The sequence below is a fragment of the Polypterus senegalus genome, chromosome 15 (assembly GCF_016835505.1).
Source record: "Polypterus senegalus isolate Bchr_013 chromosome 15, ASM1683550v1, whole genome shotgun sequence".
NCBI lineage: Eukaryota > Metazoa > Chordata > Cladistia > Polypteriformes > Polypteridae > Polypterus > Polypterus senegalus.
Genome location: NC_053168.1, coordinates 58,580,340 through 58,600,241, shown reverse-complemented (window position 1 = coordinate 58,600,241; position 19,902 = coordinate 58,580,340). Strand labels below are relative to the sequence as shown.

The window sequence follows — 19,902 nt, the reverse complement described above, 5'->3', positions numbered from 1 at the left end:
AACCAGGCTATTTGAACATGTAAACACTGTTACACTTAAGGATTTTGTAGTCTGATTTAGTAGACTGTTGCACTTTCTTAGCCTGTGCGTGTTAATTTTGCACACGCATCCAACAGCTCTGGGTAGAAAACAGTGGAACCATCCACAAAGATCTATTTTCTGAGGTAAATGCTCAGGAGATCACCTTTTTCCTTTTGCTGGTTGAAATAATCTGTCTCAGTATTTCAGAAATTGCTAACTTTGTGTTGGTGAGCTGAACAAAAACTCAGCAATACAATCTCGAGAACAGTGTTGAGGATAACAATTTAAAACTTACATGCATTACATAGTTTGTTTATTTTTTAAAGTGAAGAGTAATCTAATGCAAAACTTATTTTTTTTAAATAATAATACAGTGGAACCTCGGATTGTGAGTAACTTGGTTTACGAGTGTTTTGCAAGACAAGCTAAATTTTTTAATAAATTTTGATTTGATAAACGAGCGATGTCTTGCAATACGAGTAGTATCAATACACTTTGTCTGCTGAGCGTCATGTGATCATAACTGAGCTGATGGTTCTTCTCTCTCGCGCGCGAGTCTCTCTCTCCTTATAACGCTCGCTCGTGCACGCGTCTTTTTCTCTCTCTCTCTCCTTATCTCTCTTGCTCGCGCACGCGTCTCTCTCTCTCTCTCTCTCCTCTTGAGGGCAATCATCTCCTATACTCCGTCTGAGTCTGCGTGCCTCACTCATATAGTCAACATCCGTACGAGCGTATACTGTTTACTACAGCATTGTGACTGTGTGTGTGCTGTGAAGTGCGAGTCCCCGTCTTGCGCCCCAAAACACGAAGCTGAGTCTCAGTACTTTAACAACACCAGCTTATTCAGCCTGAAACAGCAACAGCGCGGTTATTTATTGTAGCGGGATCTTTATAATGTTCCTTGTATCACCCATCGCCGGCAGGCGCTTATAGCATGTCCGCGATCTTCTTGGATACGCTTATACGGCGAACTGCTACAGCGCTGGGAGACTGCGATTGCTTTGGGACACTCTTCGCGTGTCATCCCGTTGGGTGGAATCCCACAAGAGTTTAGAAACTCACTCACACCAGCCATGATTCTTTTTAAAGGTAAAGTGCAGGTTAATTTGTTTCATGTATTTTTACTTTATATTTTGTATTAATCATTTTTATATGAATAATTTTGGGTTGTGGAACGAATCATCTGAGTTTCCATTATTTCTTATGGGGAAATTCACTTTGATATACGAGTGCTTTGGACTGCGAGCACGTTTCCGGAACGAATTATGCTCGCAAACCGAGGTTCCACTGTACCTGCGTTATTATCATCTCAGCAGCACTGAGCTTAAGTCAAGAAGTAAACATAGCATTACACCACTCCTTTGCAGGGCTCAGACGCACAGCCAAGCAGAAATTAGTGTGCTGCATGCAGTCTGGTAAGAAAATATATTTATAAATTGTCTATTTAGTTTTAATCCAGTTATCTTCTATTGATATTTTGTAATAGAGTGACTGGGTAGCTCAGTGGCTAGTGTACATTCCGTTAATCTTTGGGAGCTCTGGTCGAGGATATACAAAAGGGATGGATGTTATTTACTTCACATCACAGAAAATTATTACATTTGGCTGTGTTTCTGGTCAGTTTCATTATGGTTCATTTATGGGCTTAGGATTTATTAACACATTCTGGCTATTGAAATGGGAAGTATTTCAAACAAAAGAAGCAAAGTAATTCATTGATTAAGATGCATTACATTTTATAATAAGTAACTGATAACACTCAGCTCAGGACACACAGGCTCCATGTTTGTTTTGGATCCACTGCGGAGGTTAATGATGTTTAATCCTTGTTTTATTTTGCACATTTTTATGACATCAGAGCGCTATGCCAAAGGAGAACTCCATAAGTGGACTTGTACGTGTAATCAGAGGTTTTTAACTGGGTTACTCACCCTGCCCCAGTTTTGTGTGTAGGTGTAAAGGCACCCAATGTCTCAGTGTTGGTTGAATGATCTCTCTGTCAGCATGTGGGCTTTCTACAAGAAGCTGCATTTTCTCCCAGTGATATGAATGCTAGTTTAATTTGCTTTTTGCTCTATGCATTATGGGTATAGGTGTAATAGGCCATGTTTTCCTAGTATCTGATGTTGCTGGGGTAGACTCTAGGTCTCTACAACCTTTGAATGTAAGAAGTGAAAACGGAAGGATGAAGAAACCTTATTAGAAAAAAATATTTGCAAGTAGAGTACATGTTAATTTTATCAGAAAAACATAAATGTAATGGAACAGAATTGTTTTGTTTTTTCCCATCAGTTTCATATCCTGAGTATCCTACATGAATTATATCTGATGAGACTATTAGTGTTTAAAGCTTGAAATTTAAGGGAAACACATTATATTTAAAGCAAATTTTATGATGCTCTATGACTATTCATGTTTGTCTAGGAATATCATACCACATATCAGACCTTGTTAACCTTAACATATTTTTCACTCAGTGAGGTCATTAGCTTTGGCTCAAGGGTGCAATTTTCCTTTCATTCATAAGGGACATTGGGAAGTAGTGCTCCCAACCATTTCCGTCTGAAATGCGGAAAAATCATATCCCCTCACAATCAAACAAGGCTGAGCTGGGATTACCACGTCTCCAGATGACTGCATGATGACGCAAGCTTTTAACAATTGGAGGATATCAGGCAAAACTATGTTTTCTGTTTGGGAAAACCCAGGAGGGATGTTGATGCTGAACTTTTTACAATTATAACCAAGTAGGAATGAAAATAAAATTGCCTGTATTTTGAAATAAAAATAGTTAATTCAATATCTGCTTAACTTAGTTGTGGAAAATCAGTACCTTTTTTTAAACTTTGTTCCTAAACATTATTGTACTGTTTGCACTGATATAAAAGAAGTGCAGCTTTAGTTTAACAACTACTGTACAGAGACAGATGTTGAGCTGCCTATGCCATTGAAATAGTCAAAAAGATCACAACAATAAGAAACATCTTTACAGGTAATTAGATGATTCTATCAAAAGACATCTTGAGTGAAAATTGATTTATCTTCTTATCGGCTTCTTAGTTATAGTCCGTACATACAATAGGCCGTATATTGTACATTTACCTAATTTGCAAAATAAACAGGAAAAAAAACAAAGCAGAACCTTGTGCTCTTAAGCAGGCACAATACCCCAGTAAAGGCAGGGAATCCAAAAAATATAAAAAAAAAAATAATTTTTTATACTAAAATATACTGCTCTGGACAGGGCCATGGAACCGCATCAACCCAGCAGGAGGACTGATACCTACTACTTTGTGTGAGGAGGAACAGGACGAGCACTGACAGAACACTACAAAATGACCTCCAGCTGTCTACTGGTGTGCATGTTTCTGACTAGACTGTTAGAAACACACCCCGTGAGGGTAGCATGAGGGTCCGACATCCTCTAGTGGGACCTGTGCTCACAGCCCATCACCATGCAGCTCGACTGGCATTCACCAGAGAATACCAGAATTGACAGCTCCATCACTGGCACCCCGTTCTTTTCACAGATGAGAGCAGGTTCACACTGAGCACATTTTATAGATGTGAAAGAGTCTGGAGATGCCGTGGTGAATGTTATGCAGCGTGCAACATCATCCAACATGACTGGTTTGGCAGTGGGTCAATGATGGTTTAGGGGGGCATATCCTTGAAGGGTCACAAAGACCTTCATGTCCTAGGCAGACTAGTGATGAAATGCCATTGTTAGACTTTTCACTTGTGTAGTGGGCCCTGGGTTCCTCCTGGTGCAGGGCAATGCTCGGTCTCATGAGGTGGCAGTTCCTGCATGATGAAGGCATTGATGCCATCGATTAACTTTTCCACACATCCCCAAGCTCTCCTTGTGTAATAGCCTATCTCCTAGTATCACCTATATTAGACTTTTTTGCAATAGCACATATGGATGTGCCAGTCTGGAGCAGCTGGACTACCTGTGCAACTTGAATTGGCTGTAGGTATTGCCTCATGCTACCAGTAGTGACAAGGAGCCTTGTGTATAAACAGTGCGTACACAAACAAATGTTGCGTACTCCAGTTTCCACACACACTTCAAGATGTATAAAAGCTCAACTTTGCTTAGAGCCACATACATTTTCACGACAGCCTCAGACCATACGGATGCACTTTCTGTTCGGTTTTGCAAACTGGCAGCACCCAGTGTCAAAACACTGCCACTGTTTCTGTGTCATTTCCCTTCTTTTTCATATTCGCATCCATACCGCAGGATTTATAAAATACACTGAAATTAATTGCATATTGTTTACAAATTTAATTCACTTGATTGTAATCATTCTGTAACAATATAATTGTGCACGGAATAGCCAAATTATTCTGAATACCATAGCTGCTTTAGTGTTGTTAGAAGAAATGGGAGAGTTAGAAGACAGCGCACATTTATAGATGATGATGACTGGCTTCAAAGTTGATTTCGATTTCCAAGAGCTATCCTCTTGGAGGTGTGTGCTGAACTGGTGCAGGCTTTAAAAAGGCAGACTTTGGGGAATTGTGCTCTACCTGCTCCTTTGCAAGTTTTGTCCACTCTTGGATTTTTAGCCATAGGAGCTTTTCAATGTGAACTTGCTGACCAATCGTGCATTTCACAAACATCACTGAGTCGCGCTATGTCAACAATATAGGATGGTATTATCCGCTTGTCATCCAGATATACAAGTTTTCCTTACACTGTGATTGAACTGGGAAACATCGAAGCGCAATTCACAGTTTTCCGAATGTAATTGGAGAGGACAGCTGCATGCACATTGCTATTGCAACGGTTGTGGACAAATTATGTCAGCCAGAAACAAATCACCAAGAATGAGCTGACATTACTTCATCTATAGTAGGAGTGCCTATGAAAACGGCAACTCCACACTGTCACATGAGCTTTTTTTCCAAATAGTGTGGCAAAAGGCAAGCAGTGCTTTTAAAGAAAGCGAGTCACCTCAACAACAACAACATTTATTTATATAGCATAAATAAGAATTAAAATAAGAGAATACTAACTAACATAAAATAAAAGTAAGTTCCGATGGCCAGGGAGGACAGAAAAAAAAAAAAACTCCAGACGACTGGAGAAAAAAATAAAATATGAAGGGGTTCCAGGCCACGACCTAAATGACCTCAATCAGCCATCATTGTATTTAGGGTTCTCATGGAAGAACTAGATGATGACGGTCATGTGAACTTCTAGCCTTTAATCCATCAATGTAAGGACATCACGGTGCTTTGATCATGTGGTGGTGGCGCAGGTCACCACCCCAAAAAACCGGAAAAAGAACAGAAGAGAAAGTAGGGGTTAGTAAGGATTTTGAATATGAATACCATAAATAATAATGATAATTAATTGAATATACAGAGCATCAGGATTAAACTACGATGAAGCTATGAGAAAGCCATGTTAAAGTAATGTGTTTTCAGCAGTTTTTTAAAGTGCTCCACTGTATTAGCCAAGTGAATTCCTTTTGGCAAGCTGTTCCAGATTTTAGGTGCATAACAGCAGAAGGCTGCCTCACCACTTTTTTTAAGTTTAGCCCTTGGAATTCTAAGCAGGCACTCATTTGAAGATCTAAGGTTACGATTTGGAGTGTAAGGTGTAAGACATTCCGAAATATAAGATGGAGCGAGATTATTTAAGGCTTTGTAAACTATAAGCGGGATTTTAAAGTCAATTATAAATGACACAGGTAACCAATGTAGTGACATCAAAACTGGAGAGATGTGCTCGGATTTTCTTTTCCTAGTTAAGATTCTAGCAGCATTCTGCACTAGTTGCAATCGATGTATGTATTTTTTGGGTAGTCCCAAGAGGAGAGTGTTACAGTAATCTAGTCGACTGAAAACAAAAGCATGGATTAATTTGTCAGCATCTTGCAATATAAGGAGTCTAACTTTTGCTATATTTCTTAAGTGGAAAAATGTTGTCCTAGTAATCTGTTTAATATGTGATTTAAAATTCAGGTTAAAGTCAATAGTTACACGTAAATTCTTTTCCTCTGTCTTGACTTTTAATCCTAATGCATCAAGTTTATTTCTAATAACCTCATTATATCCATTATTGCCAATCAGTAAAATTTCTGTTTTCTCTTTATTTAGTTTGAGAAAATTATTACTCATCCATTCAGAAACACAAGTAAGACATTGTGTCAGTGAATCAAGAGAATCGGGGTCACCAGGTGCTATTTATAAGTACAGTTGTGTGTCATCAATGGTAGCTCACGTTATGCCCTGAGATAATCTGACCTAATGGAAGCATGTAAATCGAAAAGAGCAGCAGACCCAGGATAGAGCATTGTGAAATACCATATAGAATATCATGTGTCTTTGAGTTGTGATTACCACAACTTACAAAGAATTTTTTTTTAACAGTGCCTCTCAAGACGGACTATGTTGTTGTGTTCTGTTATTTTAACCTTCAGTATTTCATAATGGACAGTCAGTTTAGTTTTTCTCCATTTACGCTCAGCTCTCTGGCATGTTCTCTTAAGATCAGACACTCTTTGGGTCTTCCACGGTATAACAGTACTAGAAGATTTTTTAACTATCTTTTCAGGTGCGACTATGTCAGCAGCAGCTCTCACCTTAATATTAAAATTTTCCACCTTACTATTTACATTATTCTCACTATTGTAGTAAGCACTACAAACGGACTGGTTGCTTAGAATGTTTGGAAATTTTGAAGCTGCTGATGAATCAAAGAAGCGTTTTTTAACAATATGCTTCTCGTGAATATTTTAAATCATTATTTCTATATTAAATAGTAACAGAAAATGGTCTGATTGACCAATATCAATGACCTGCTTCACATCAACTTTTAGTCCTTTAGTAATTACTAAGTTTAATGTATGACCTGCTTTATGTATGGACTGACTAATATGCTGGCTCAAATCAAAAGAGTCCAGGAGGTTCATGAATTCTTTTACTTTCGGGTCACACTGATTATCGATATGAAAGTTAAAGTCACCGACTATTAGGAGTGTGTCATAGTTAGTAATTATAATTGACACCAAGTCTGAGAATTCCTCAAAGAAAGACACATTGTATTTAGGAGGTCTATACAGGTATAATACAAGAAACTGAGAAACTCCATGAATAACAATGGCAAGATACTCAAAGGATTTGAATTTGCGAAAGCCGGCATCTTTACGCTTTAACCAGCTCGAGTAAATGTTTGCTAAACCGCTGCCTTTCTTACCTTGGCAATCTGCATGAGCAAAGCTGTAATTCGGAGGCGCAGATTCAATTAAAACAGCCACACCATCTGAGCTAAGCCACGTTTTACTTAGTGCAATAAAATCAATTTGCCTACCACTAATAAGATTGTTGATGGAAAACATCTTGTTGGTTAATGCTCTAACATTTAATAGAGCCAAATTTAATGTTTTGAAAGAGCAGAACTGAATCGTATGTGCGTTATGGTTATTTGAGATAGAAATTAAGTTATTTTTATTAGCGCCGCTCTGTGCTTATTTTTTAATTAATCTATAATCTGTTTTTATAGTTTTAATGCATTGTTCATCTAGAGGTGTAATTGTAATCTGGACAGGATACGTTCTGCACATTTTGACACCCCTTGATGATAAGGAAATGATATGCCATGTGGGATGGTGGTTCAGGTTGGAGTGGATTGTTTCCTGGGGTCTCTGGAGTGTCTCCTATGTAAGCATTGTCTGATGAATGTCTTTGTGTAGCAGTTTGATGTGAACAGCTGGAAAATATAGTGACTTTCATTCATTTTTAGTCTTATTGTTATTACAATGGGTGTGAAGTCTTCTGAAAAGAGTTTCAACATAGCTCCATTTATGCGATGATGGGTGAGTAGTAGGAAAGTTTAATATTTTGCCTGCATAACATTCCTTATGATAAACACCTGTAATCAGAGTGGCATTGTTACCTCTTTCAATTAGAATGTCAAGAAATTGATGCGTTGGTTTATTTTTTTTTCAATAGTAAACTGGATTGCAGGGAATATTACATTGATATAGTTATGGAAATCATTCAGCTGGAAATCATTCATTCATGCAAGTAGGAATTTCACAATAATGTGCTCATATGACAATACCAGTACCACCACTATCGGTATCTATCTATCTATCTATCTAGTCCACTCGTGTTTATCATGGTGCTGATCAGACATGCATGTAAGAATTTCACAGTACAATATAGACATATCAATATTGCTACTTGTACATTTTGAATAAGAGGTTGACAAAAATGCTTTCTGCCAGTACTGTAGCAATCACCCAATAATAAAGTTAAATATTGTAAATATTTCTTTTATATATGAATAACTTTTTATTTGAATGGAAAACAATAAATTTAAACTATAATCGCTGAAAGATGTACACAATAATAACTGAATAAATTAGAAATAATAAAGGAAATGATACAGTCAATGTCTGGCTAATGATTACTGTTAGTGTGATTGTAAATATAACTTTACAGATGTGTCCATTAAATTTTTGGAGGTACCCAAAAAAGTTTCTAAAACTTTCCCTTGTAAATTAGTATATGCTCCTTGAAACAAATAAAAATAAAACCCTAGACCAGGAAGCTGTTTATATGTTTATATGGGGAAAAATCCTTTAAACTGTGAATATTACAGACTAATTTATCTTTTAAAGGAGAACTTGAAGACTTTCGCTTGGGGTGTATAATATAGAATCTGAAGACGCTTCACAAACTAGAAGAGTCAGTTCAGTCTATCATACTCATATAGTTAGCTAATAAATAAGATGTTCCAATATTTTATTGAGATGTCATGGTTTCTACTTTCACTTCATTACTTTATATTCTGCCTCATGTTCCATTTGTGTTTATGTCTTCAGTCTTTAAACCTACTTTTCTAAAATTCCACAAATGTTCTGGAATTCAATATTTATTTTAAAGAATCCTGATGGAAAATGTTTTTTCAAAGTCTTTGAGAATTTTGAAGGCTTATCCTGAATATCTGGGTGTAAGACAAGCTGTTTAGTCTTGGGATGCACTTATCTGTGCCTTTCTAAGTAGATTCTGAGCTGCTGTCCTTTTTGTAGTGTGGTTTCGTGCCCTACTCCAGATGCACTGTCACTAGCACGTTAAGTCTCAGCATAGCATCTCTTGATTTGATTCCACTGACAAACTGAGGAGATCGTTCCTCCCCCACACTACGCGACTCTTCAATTCCACCCGGGGGAGTAAATGCTAACATTAATTTTATTTTAATTTTTTTCATTTTATTACTATTTAATTTAATATTGTTTCTTTGTATCAGTATACTGCTGCTGGATTATGTGAATTTCCCCTTGGGATTAATAAAGTATCTATCTATCTATCATCTATCTTTATATTCAACAGTCTTTAGAGTATCATGAAACTATCTGTTTGTCATTTTAATTACTTCTGCTCATTGTGTTCATGGTGAAAATGTAATTTCTACACACCATTAAAGCAAAAGGGGAGATGGCTCCACCTAATGTATATTTTTGCTGGGAGCTGTACTTTGAAATTTCAGAATAAATCTGACAGCACTGACCACATGCCTGCAGGTTAGCTATGGAAAGAATACATAGCTTGTGCTACTTCTTCCTTATATGATCACCTCCATGTTCAAACCGCTTTATTCTGCAGTAAATACTACAGAAACCTGATGGTTCAGCACATACTTAGAAAGAGGCAGGCAATATATGAAAGAAAAAAAATAATTGTCAGTTCCATGTTTACAAGTTAGCTATACATTTTAATGCATAAGTTCATTATTGTCACATGTGCGTGTACCTTAGTACAGGGTGAGTCAAAATTATGTTAACACTAATGGATTATTTTTATTGCGACCAAACCTTTCCACACCATTGCCAAGGCTTCCACACTCCCCTGATTTGACACCCTGTGATTTTTGGTTATGGGGTATGGTGAGGGAGTGGGTAAATAGCAGAAAAGTTTGTGATATCAATGACCTGAAGGACAGAATATGGACTATGGTATCATCTATTCCCTGCAAAATGTGTGCCCAGGTTTTTAATGGTACTGTTGCTCGTTGTTTTTTGTGTGTTGAACATAATGGCGAACAGGTTGAGACATTCCTGTAAATCATCTTGTACATATGACGTATGTTTTGTGAATAAATTGTTTATGCCATTCAAATGTTAACATAATTTTGAATCACCCTGTATATAATTAATTATAGCTGCATTTTGCTGAAACCTTTAGAAAACTGAAATTTGGTAATACATCTTTTTAACAACATGACCTCAAATAAAACATCCATCCATCTTCTAACCCACTGAATCCGAATACAGGGGTCTGCTGGAGCCAAACCCAGCCAATACAGGGCACAAGGCAGGAACCAATCCTGGGCAGGGTGCCAACCCACCACAGGACACACACTAGGGCCAATTTAGAATTGCCAATCCACCTAACCTGCATGTCTTTGGATTGTTGAAGGAAACCAGAGTGCCCGGAGGAAACCCACTCACACAGGGGAGAACATGCAAACTCCACGCAGGGAGGACCCGGGAAGCGAACCCGGGGCTCCTAACTGCGAGGCAGCAGCGCTACCGATGCGCCACCATGCCGCCCTCAAATAAAACATTTCAGAAAAAAGTATGAAAATGACAGAAATTTCACTAAAAGTAAATTCAATTTCTTCATCTATCTCCATAAGTACCTAAATGAAAGGCCTGTATCTGAAGAAGACATTGGTGTTTCCAGTGGGATTTTCAGATGAATACACGACCAAATAGATTCTTCCTGCACCTGTCTAATTTATCTAAAATGTGTACATTACATACTGTTCATCTCCTTTAACTTTCACTGTCAAAAATATATCCTGGCTTGAATGTTCTTGTGAGGGAAGCACTCAATTATCAGCGCTGCTTGATCGCATGTTTTAGCTATGTCTGTGTCGAAACCCTGAACTGCAGTTTTCACCTAATTTATTGACACTTTCTTGCACACCATTAATCAGCAGCTTTATTTGGAGGAATAATCATTTTAGGACACATTCATGTCCACATCCACACTCCCTCAATTACACAAGGATCATTTTCAATCACCAAAAACTCTAACATACAAAAATGGAAAGAAAAGCAAAGTACCCAGAGAAAAATCATGTAGACACTGGAAGAACATGAAACTCCACACATTGATCAGGCTTACCCAGATTTCCCAAACTTAGAGACAGCTTTTTCTCTAGTCCACCATAGCATTTTTGTTTTTATGATGCTCTATAAATTATTGGAGTATTCTGGCATGAAATTTTTTTAAAGGAAATGCAAAATGATCTCTTTATCAGGCATGCTCAGTCAACAATGAGAAATTACAAACTGTTTTTGAATGCACCACCCATTGTCCATTCCCTAAAGAAACTAAAAATACATGGAAATCTCATTAAAACAGCAAACTTCTAAAAAGAAACAGTTAGCTCAGTTGGCAAGTGTTTTGCTACAGCAGCAGATAACATAGACGTGACTGCTTGCAAGTAATTTGTTTCAATGGTTATTGCGAATTGATCTAGCTGATAACTTGTGTAATATCAAAAATTTATATTCATTTTCCATTCAAGAATGAGGAAAAAAATTATATAGAAAAATTTGTTTTGGACTCATCTGTTACATAGGTTGAGCTCTGTATTAAAATCGTTGAATCTACTCATCCATATCACAGACCACTGTATTGCATTTGTAATAAAAAGGAAAGCAGATTCACTTGTGATTGTAAATAAAATGTAAAATTTAAATTTCACACTGTCCCATACTATATACAATATAGGTTAATGTCAAGTGATATTTAGTCCAACAATATAATGAATAGTTCATCACTTCAAAATTCACAAAGGTATTGATAAAGCTGATTCAGTAGGATTCCTCTAGTTAAACAGTGAATCACATACCTGAGGACAATATTGGAAACTTAGGATAAGTCCATTTAACACAGAAACTAGGGATCTCCTCTTACACAAATAAAAAAAGCAAAAGAGCTATGAGCCATGTAGTTGAGACTGAAATCGTGACAGCATTTAATAAGTATCTGAATTTAATCTTTTGTTAGCATAGCTGTTTGCTAACCATACTAGCTCAATGGACTGAAAGGTCTCTTCTCCTTGGTCAAATTCATTATACTGTTATGATCTAAGGGACCAGCAGTACTCTGTTGTCCATCTTGTGGCTTTTAAATAAGCCATCTTCTTCATACTTTTTATAATGTTTAAATACTGCTACTCATCTGAAATACCATCTCCGGAACCTGAAGAAGTTGTAATATGATGTACATAAATTTAATATAACCAGCCAAAATAAAATAATGAAAAAGGGACAGTTGTTACACTCCTCAACCATTTATGATATAAAGTATTATGTGTAAAGAGTAAAAAAAAAAAAAAATAAGCTTAAGCGAAAACAATTTCCAACTGCTTCATTGAGTCTGGCTACATCATTTAGGTAACTGACTATTAGATGTCTGCCCTGCCATACACATGTGCATGAGAGGCAGCCGCGGGGCTTAAATAAGTGTAATGGTATGCCGGACCAGGGGGTGACACTGACCACTAACACCTTCTCTCTTTCTTCCTCTGCAGATCCACACAAGGAAATCCTGCCTGACTGTGCTGATCTCACTACCGGTTCCAGTTCTCCTGACGTCACTACTGGTTCTGCACCTCAGAGACACACTCCTTCCTTCCTGTCAACCCACTATATATTGATTAATATACCTCAGTTCTGTTTTGAACTCAGTCTGTAAAGATCAATATGACTTCTTTATTTTTTCCTTTTTTTCAAGTATACAGAGTATTTACCCCAAATCTTCATATTTCTATTTGTGATTATTTCCATGGCCCATTTGCTCATTATCTAAGCCCATAGTGCCTCAGGCACAACAACCCTTTCTCACTCAATTCCTAAACCCTCTCCTATACTTGCTCTGTATTCTTGGCTCACAGTTTCTTGTTGCCCCAATTCTACCTCTCTACTCCGAGCTCAGTCAGCCTATAACAAGGAACAGTCAGCTGAATAAGTTTCAGGGTCAGGAATGCCCTCAGATAGACCTGGCACTATCCCCCTGGTGGCTCCAGATATCTGTGCAGTCTTTAGCATCACTTAAAATGCTTCTAGAATACTGTTTGAAAATAGATTGTATATTGTCCTAGGACACAGTTTACCTACATGATTTATTATAGGTTATTCCTTTGTTTTCTTGTTAATTAACAATCATATTTTTATACCCACTTTACAGGTAAACTCTTTTTAATGGTATGCAGCGGTCTCAATGATTCTAGCACTTTTTAAAGCAGCGCCTAACATGGGGTCAAGGTCAATGAATGTGGTGAGTGAGGAATAATACAACTATTTTATATATTCCTGGAGACAACACCTTATACCACCCTTTTGCTGAAACAGCAGCTCTTTATAAAACACCTGATTTACTGTGTGGTCACTTGGGAGAAGCTCATAATGAACAAGTTCCTGAATGTCAAATAACAAAATCAATTTACACATTTGACTGACACTGTCTTATCTTTTCTGGATGTAGTAAGGCTGATGACTACCACTGGACAAGTTTAATTTTTTTATGGGATAAACGTTGACACCTGTCATATATTTACACAAACTTATTACTACCTGTTACAGATGATCTTAACACTTTTGAATCACACCTTGTACTGTATGCCCATATAGCATTATTACCAGATTTCAGGTTTCACAGGTGACAATGGCAGAGATAACTAGGCAGTAACCATTTACCATTAGAATTTTATACACTAAATCACACATTTCAGATTTTTTTGCATAAAAACACACATAAAATAGAATTTATTAAAACATTTTTGTACAAAATCATAGAGACAATGTGAAACTAAATTGGAAAAGATGACTTAGGACATTTCACTATAACATATTTAGATTTTGTAGCGTCTGTAACAATGACATAGTCTTTAGAGCATCTGCGTTTGTGAAAAAAAACACTAAGACAAACTTAAATTTGTATTAGACTAGCAGACTATGTGTGCTTCGCTGCAGTCGCTGTAGTTGGAATAATTATGTATCTACATGCGACTTATAGAGCTTCATTATATACAACATTTTTGGTTTGTCCTCCTGGAGCCAAAATATATACATTTTCTCTATGACTAATTCGTGAACATGCTACATAATAAATAGAAACGGGAAAAATGGCAACACTGCCGGGAACAACAGTAAATGAGATAAAGTAAAAGTCTACCAAACACTAAAGCACAAAAATGAAGTAGAAAGTAACAGTAAACCGCATCACCAGCACACCGCGTCTACTAAACACTAAGAAACACTAAGTAGAAACTCTAAAGGAAAAAGTACTATTCAGTAAGTACTGCGTCTAGTAAACAGTAAATCAGTAAAGGAGTGAGGACTAAACACTAAAGAAAAAGAATGGTAAGACCACATCAGCTGCGGAGCTCATCTCGGAGCGAAATGAAGTGAATTAAATGACGTGAATGGGAGGGGAGATGATCATGTGACTCCCCCGCCCGCCTTAACTCTCAATCCCTCCACAAACAGAGTTTCTCGGATCCCAACTCTCCTTTATATAAATCAGTAAAGGAGAGAGGACTAAACAGTAAGCAAAAAGAACGACAAGACTGCATCAGCTGCGGAGCTCAGCTCAGAGAAAATTAAGTGAATGAAATGACATGAATGGGAGGGGAGATGATCACGTGATTCCCCCACCCACCTTAACTCTCCATCCCTCCACAAACACTGTCTCTCAGATCCCAACTCTCCTTTATATAAATCAGTAAAGGAGAGAGGACTAAACACTAAGGAAAAAGAATGGCAAGACTGCGTCAGCTGCGGAGCTCAGCTCGGAACGAAATGAAGTGAATGAAATGAGGTGAATGGGAGGGGAGATGATCACGTGACTCCCACACCCACCTTAACTCTCCATCTCTCCACAAACACACAAACACAGTCTCTCGGATCCCAACTCTCCTTTATATGTATAGATTACACATGTATATACAGAATGCACTTATAAATTATGTATATTCTTACTGCTTAATTAAGAGGGGACACAAAAGTATGCCAATGTCAATTTATTTATAAAGAATATTTAATACATCATCAGTAATGGTGTAGCCAAAGTGCTTTACATAGAACAAGAACTGCATAAAATACTTAAAACAAAATACAACCAACAATAAAGTGAAAACTGCTGAGTAAGAAGGAAAGACTACTAGTATCACTGAAGATCATGAAAAGCTAAAGAATAGAAACGAGGTTTCAGTCTAGTTTTAAACAAATAAATGGCAGGTACGTCCTTAATGTAGCAAGGTAAAGAGTTCCACAAACGTGGTGCAGCAGCGGCAACAGGCCTGTTTACACTTATTATGAGGGACCACGAGAGACAACTGACCGGCAGATTGAAGCTCACTGGATGGCTGATGTACTCAGTCTGGCGGCACTATATTCTACTGCTGCCAAATTATTCTTACTCTTTTATTAACCTTCTGTATGCCATTACATTATGTGAAGTGCCTGAAGAAAAATGTAGAAAAGCTTTGAGGGCAAAGTCAGGACCTCAACACACACTCATATCAGACAAATTCAGTGTGACAAACCAACACTGTGTGTATTCATTGAAACGATGAAGAAAACACAACCCAACCTGTCTTAAAATACAGGGAAGTATTTCTTTTTATTAACAGATGTTATATTAAAAGTTTACAATACAGTGCATTCCCAAAAAAAAGACAGTAAAATAATAATTATTGTATCAACCGCTTCATAGCAACAGACTGTCTGATTTCTGCAGGTGTCCTCTTACTAAAGCAAATTCTACAATACCATAATTAAAATCTCTCCTGACACAGCTCTTGTCTCTGGTGTAGCCATGGCAGTACAGTATTATTTCCTTTCCTTCAGACTAACTTGTGCTCCTGGAGAAGAAATGACAGCCATCTCACGTTTGATATAAAATGAGTTGGATCCAAGACCTGGAGTTCAATACTTCAATGTGAGTCTGTCTAATTAATATAACTAGAAAATGGAAAATAAGAATCTCGCTTGGAAAGCACAGGTGTATAAAAGCATTTAAGCTGCAGTAGTATGTAAGCAACATACTATTATCATATAATATATATTATTATACATGATTTATAATATATACTATTATCATATTATATATATTTAAAATTATATATGTAATATTCATTTTATATATATTTCTGAATATATAGGGTGAGTCAAAATTATGTTAACATTTGAATGGAGGAAACAATTTATTCAAAACATACATCATATGTGCAAGATGATTTACAGGAATGTCTCAACCTCTTCACCATCATGTTCAACACACGTACCATATGTGGCAAAATCTTTTCCACAAAAATTGCATATAAGTATATACATAGCAGTACCATTAGTGTTAACATAATTTTGACTCACCCTGTACACATAGTTATATAACTATGTAAGCTACCACAAAAGTAAGTAAAGTGCAATACTTTTGCCATATATACTGTAAGTCATGAAGCATGTGCTAAACTTTAAACATATGAAACAAACTAAAGAAAAATAAAATGATTTTTGTCACCATAATAGCACTTTTTTGTAATAAATACATATCAGAACACACACACACACAAACACACAAAGGACAGTATGGAGATATGTGGTGGTGCTAGAATTTTATAACTATGACTAGAAATTTGCAGATATTTTTGACAAAGGCATGCAGGTTCAAACTACATTATGTGGTATTTATATAATTTTATTTTATCTTCAATGTAGTGCTCCAGGAAACCCTGGAAATTTCTCTGACTCTTGCAGGCAGAACATTTATCTACACTAGAGCGGCTTGTTTTAGCCCTGGGTCTTCTCTTAGATGAAACCCACGGCTTCAGGTACAAATAAGGACTTCTTCCCAATACTGATAGATTTCAAGAGTCACAGGTGACAGGAAGCACTTCTAAACTGAGACACAGTACATGAATGAAGACCTCTAGAATAATAACATCTCGGAACCAAGCCTACCATGTAAATAAAATGCCAGGTATGGCAGTAAAACAAGCACAACTACTTACTGTGGCTTAAATGCAATCTCTGTTCTTAACTGTGAGTCACAAGGAATATGCAACTTAATGAAAAAGAAACACAAAATATTTTCAATAAGACAACTGTAAAAAAGCAACAGTTTGGAATCTTGTCCATTTAATTATTCCAGCCTCCTAAGGAAGAACCATCTTATTTATTTATTTTGAAATGTCATGTTTTTTGCATGGTTCTAAGAAATGTGCGATGATCCATTAGGTCTATGACCAACCATTGTTAATCTTGGGAAGTTTGATACTGCAATCAATTAACATCTTCTTTGTCTTGGCAACATTAAAGTAAATGTACTGCCCATTGGTTTATAAAATAACATATTGTTAGATCATGCTCTTGCTCAGACATGGAGAACAATATTGCAATTGTCATGAACACTCTTACAGTCATTTAAGAAATAAATTTAAAAAAGCGTGGAAACACTATACATTCTTGTGGTGAGTCTTTGCACTTGTGCTGGAAAACAGTTCCAATAGACTCTACGTGGACTGTAAATTAAACAAAATCCATAAACCATCAAAATGAGCTTGTTTTCCAGCTTGTATTCAGATTCCAAGCGTCGATGAAGGCAGCAATATGCTGAATGCATAGAAGATGTTTACAGATAGCCAAAATGGGGAAAAATTCCTTTATTTCTAAGTGTTAATGTATTATTTCAGCTAGGAGACTTTTTATCCTTGAAGTCCCAACAAAGAGTTTATTATAATAGGCATATGGTTTTTAAAAGAGAGTAAAAAAAAAAAAAGTTTATTCTTTTTGCATTAATTGAGGTTTTCTTTTCATTGCAGTGGGACATACAGTAGATATAGTTCATTAAACAAAGGAACTGCTCAAGGTGGGCCAGACTGAGGTATTCATTATATTGCCTTAGAGTAATCCTTCAGATATCATCAGATGAAGGGGCCTACTGTCTGGGCTGGGTTCAAATCGTATAAACACGTATATGACGAGCGAGTGTGTTAGAAAACACAAGAGAGAGTCTGGGAGAAAGCGCTGATAGCACATTGCTGCACCCACCACATGATGAACCACCTGGATTGGGACCCGAGTGCAGCAGATGAGACCTCAGCACCATACTGGAGCAGTGAGAGGTTTTTTACGGTGTCAGGAGTGCCAATCCTTCCACCAACCCCCAAGTTTTCCCTGTAAATTGGAGGACCTGCTTGCGGGGCTGGATGCAGATTAACGTCATTCCCAGGATGAAAACACAAGACTTTCTCTAAACTCACCCAACAGTTTCAGAAAGTTGAAGCAACTGCATAACCTGTTTAATATCTCCGGGCAAAGACAAACCATTTATTCCATCTACACACACACACACATGCCAACACTCACACAGTGGCTAAGATTTTTATCCCTTGTCCTACAAGTCTCACACTTAAATTTCTACTTAGTTGTGTATTTTGTCCATCCATCCATTTTCTAACCTGCTGAATCTGAATACAGGGTCACGGGGGTCTGCTGGAGCCAATCCCAGCCAACACAGGGCACAAGGCAGGAACCAATCCTGGGCAGGGTGCCAACCCACCGCAGGTTGTGTATTTTGTACTGATTTTATTTAGCTTCATAGACGATTTAACATTTCTCCATATCTTATTTTTATTTTTTCTGTGAAAAATGCTCCTTTTTTCCTTGTTAAGAATACCCTTCATTTTTTTCTATATCCCTTGAAGTATTACTTGGAAAAAATGATAATCTGTTTTGTTGAGCCTATTTTGTCAACACTTTATACGATGTATTTTGATACTGAGAGTGCTGGCTTGTCCACATGTGGGCATGACTCAAAGAACAATTCTCAGGTGGTGCGGCCCAGGCAGTCTTGTAGGAAATCAGTGCAGCCTGTTTTGACTGTCCTCACCTCCCACTCTACTCATTTCACAAGAGAAGTGTAGGCTGAGGCAAGCCAGATGATGATCTAAGGGACTGAACCTCAGCGTTTAGCCAAAATCTAAATCAATCAGAATCAAAAAATGAGCCAAGATCTCATAGTTTATCTTTTCAGTGTTTTGTTTGTAGTGAGAAGTCAAGCAAAATGACACTTTTTACTGGCTAACTAAAAAGATTACAATTTGCAAGCTTTTGAGGCAACTGAGGCCTCTTCTTCAGGCAAGATGTAATTGATTAATGTATAAAAGATGTATAAAAGCGGACAGGAGGCGAGAAAGTCACCTCAGAATGACAGAGTCTGAGAATAAGGCTTTATATGAATGCGCTGAAATGAGGGAGTGCCAGTGAAGAGACATTAGTAGAGGGTAAGAGGCACACTGAGAGACTCACCTTCAATGACAGTAAGTATAAAACTGGACAGGAGGGAGCAGCAGTGAAGAGACATTCTCACACATGTGAATACATAGAAAAGGCACTTAGGGAAAGCACGTAGGGTAAAAGATAACACATTTTTTAAATGATTGTATTACCTGCCATGGTTAGTATTCAACAAAGATTGATTAATGGAACTCTTCTATTTTTCCCTTTAAGATATAAAGATGGTCAGGGGGCAGGTTTTTAAGAATCAGTAGGGTTCCTTTGAGGTTGTCACTTGATACAGTGAAGCTCTACAATGGTGCGACCTTATTTGCAAGCTCACTAGAATTCTTCTTAAGCAAATATTGTCCATAAAATCGAGCTACATTCTGTTTCCATTATTCAAACAGCAAAGAAAAATATATTTATAATCAGTAGTTATGATGATATTCAGTCTTCAAAACTATTCAGAAAATTGAATTATAAACTGTTCATGTTCATGGCTTTCCAATATAGATGCCAATGCTGCCTTAGTTTATTCAAGTTCTCCTTAACCTTGTGGTGG

General features: G+C 37.1%; 1 long non-coding RNA gene across 3 annotated transcripts in view; it reads left to right on the top strand.

Annotated features, from left to right (window-relative positions):
* Nucleotides 1-16,046, top strand: part of LOC120515866 — a 33,868-nt gene extending 17,822 nt beyond the window's left edge. For all 3 annotated transcript variants that reach the window (XR_005630716.1, XR_005630715.1, XR_005630717.1), the window contains exons 3-4: nucleotides 12,593-13,338; nucleotides 15,912-16,046. This is a non-coding gene — a long non-coding RNA (uncharacterized LOC120515866). The remainder of the gene's footprint in view (nucleotides 1-12,592; nucleotides 13,339-15,911) is intronic.
* Nucleotides 16,047-19,902: the final 3,856 nt, after the last annotated feature.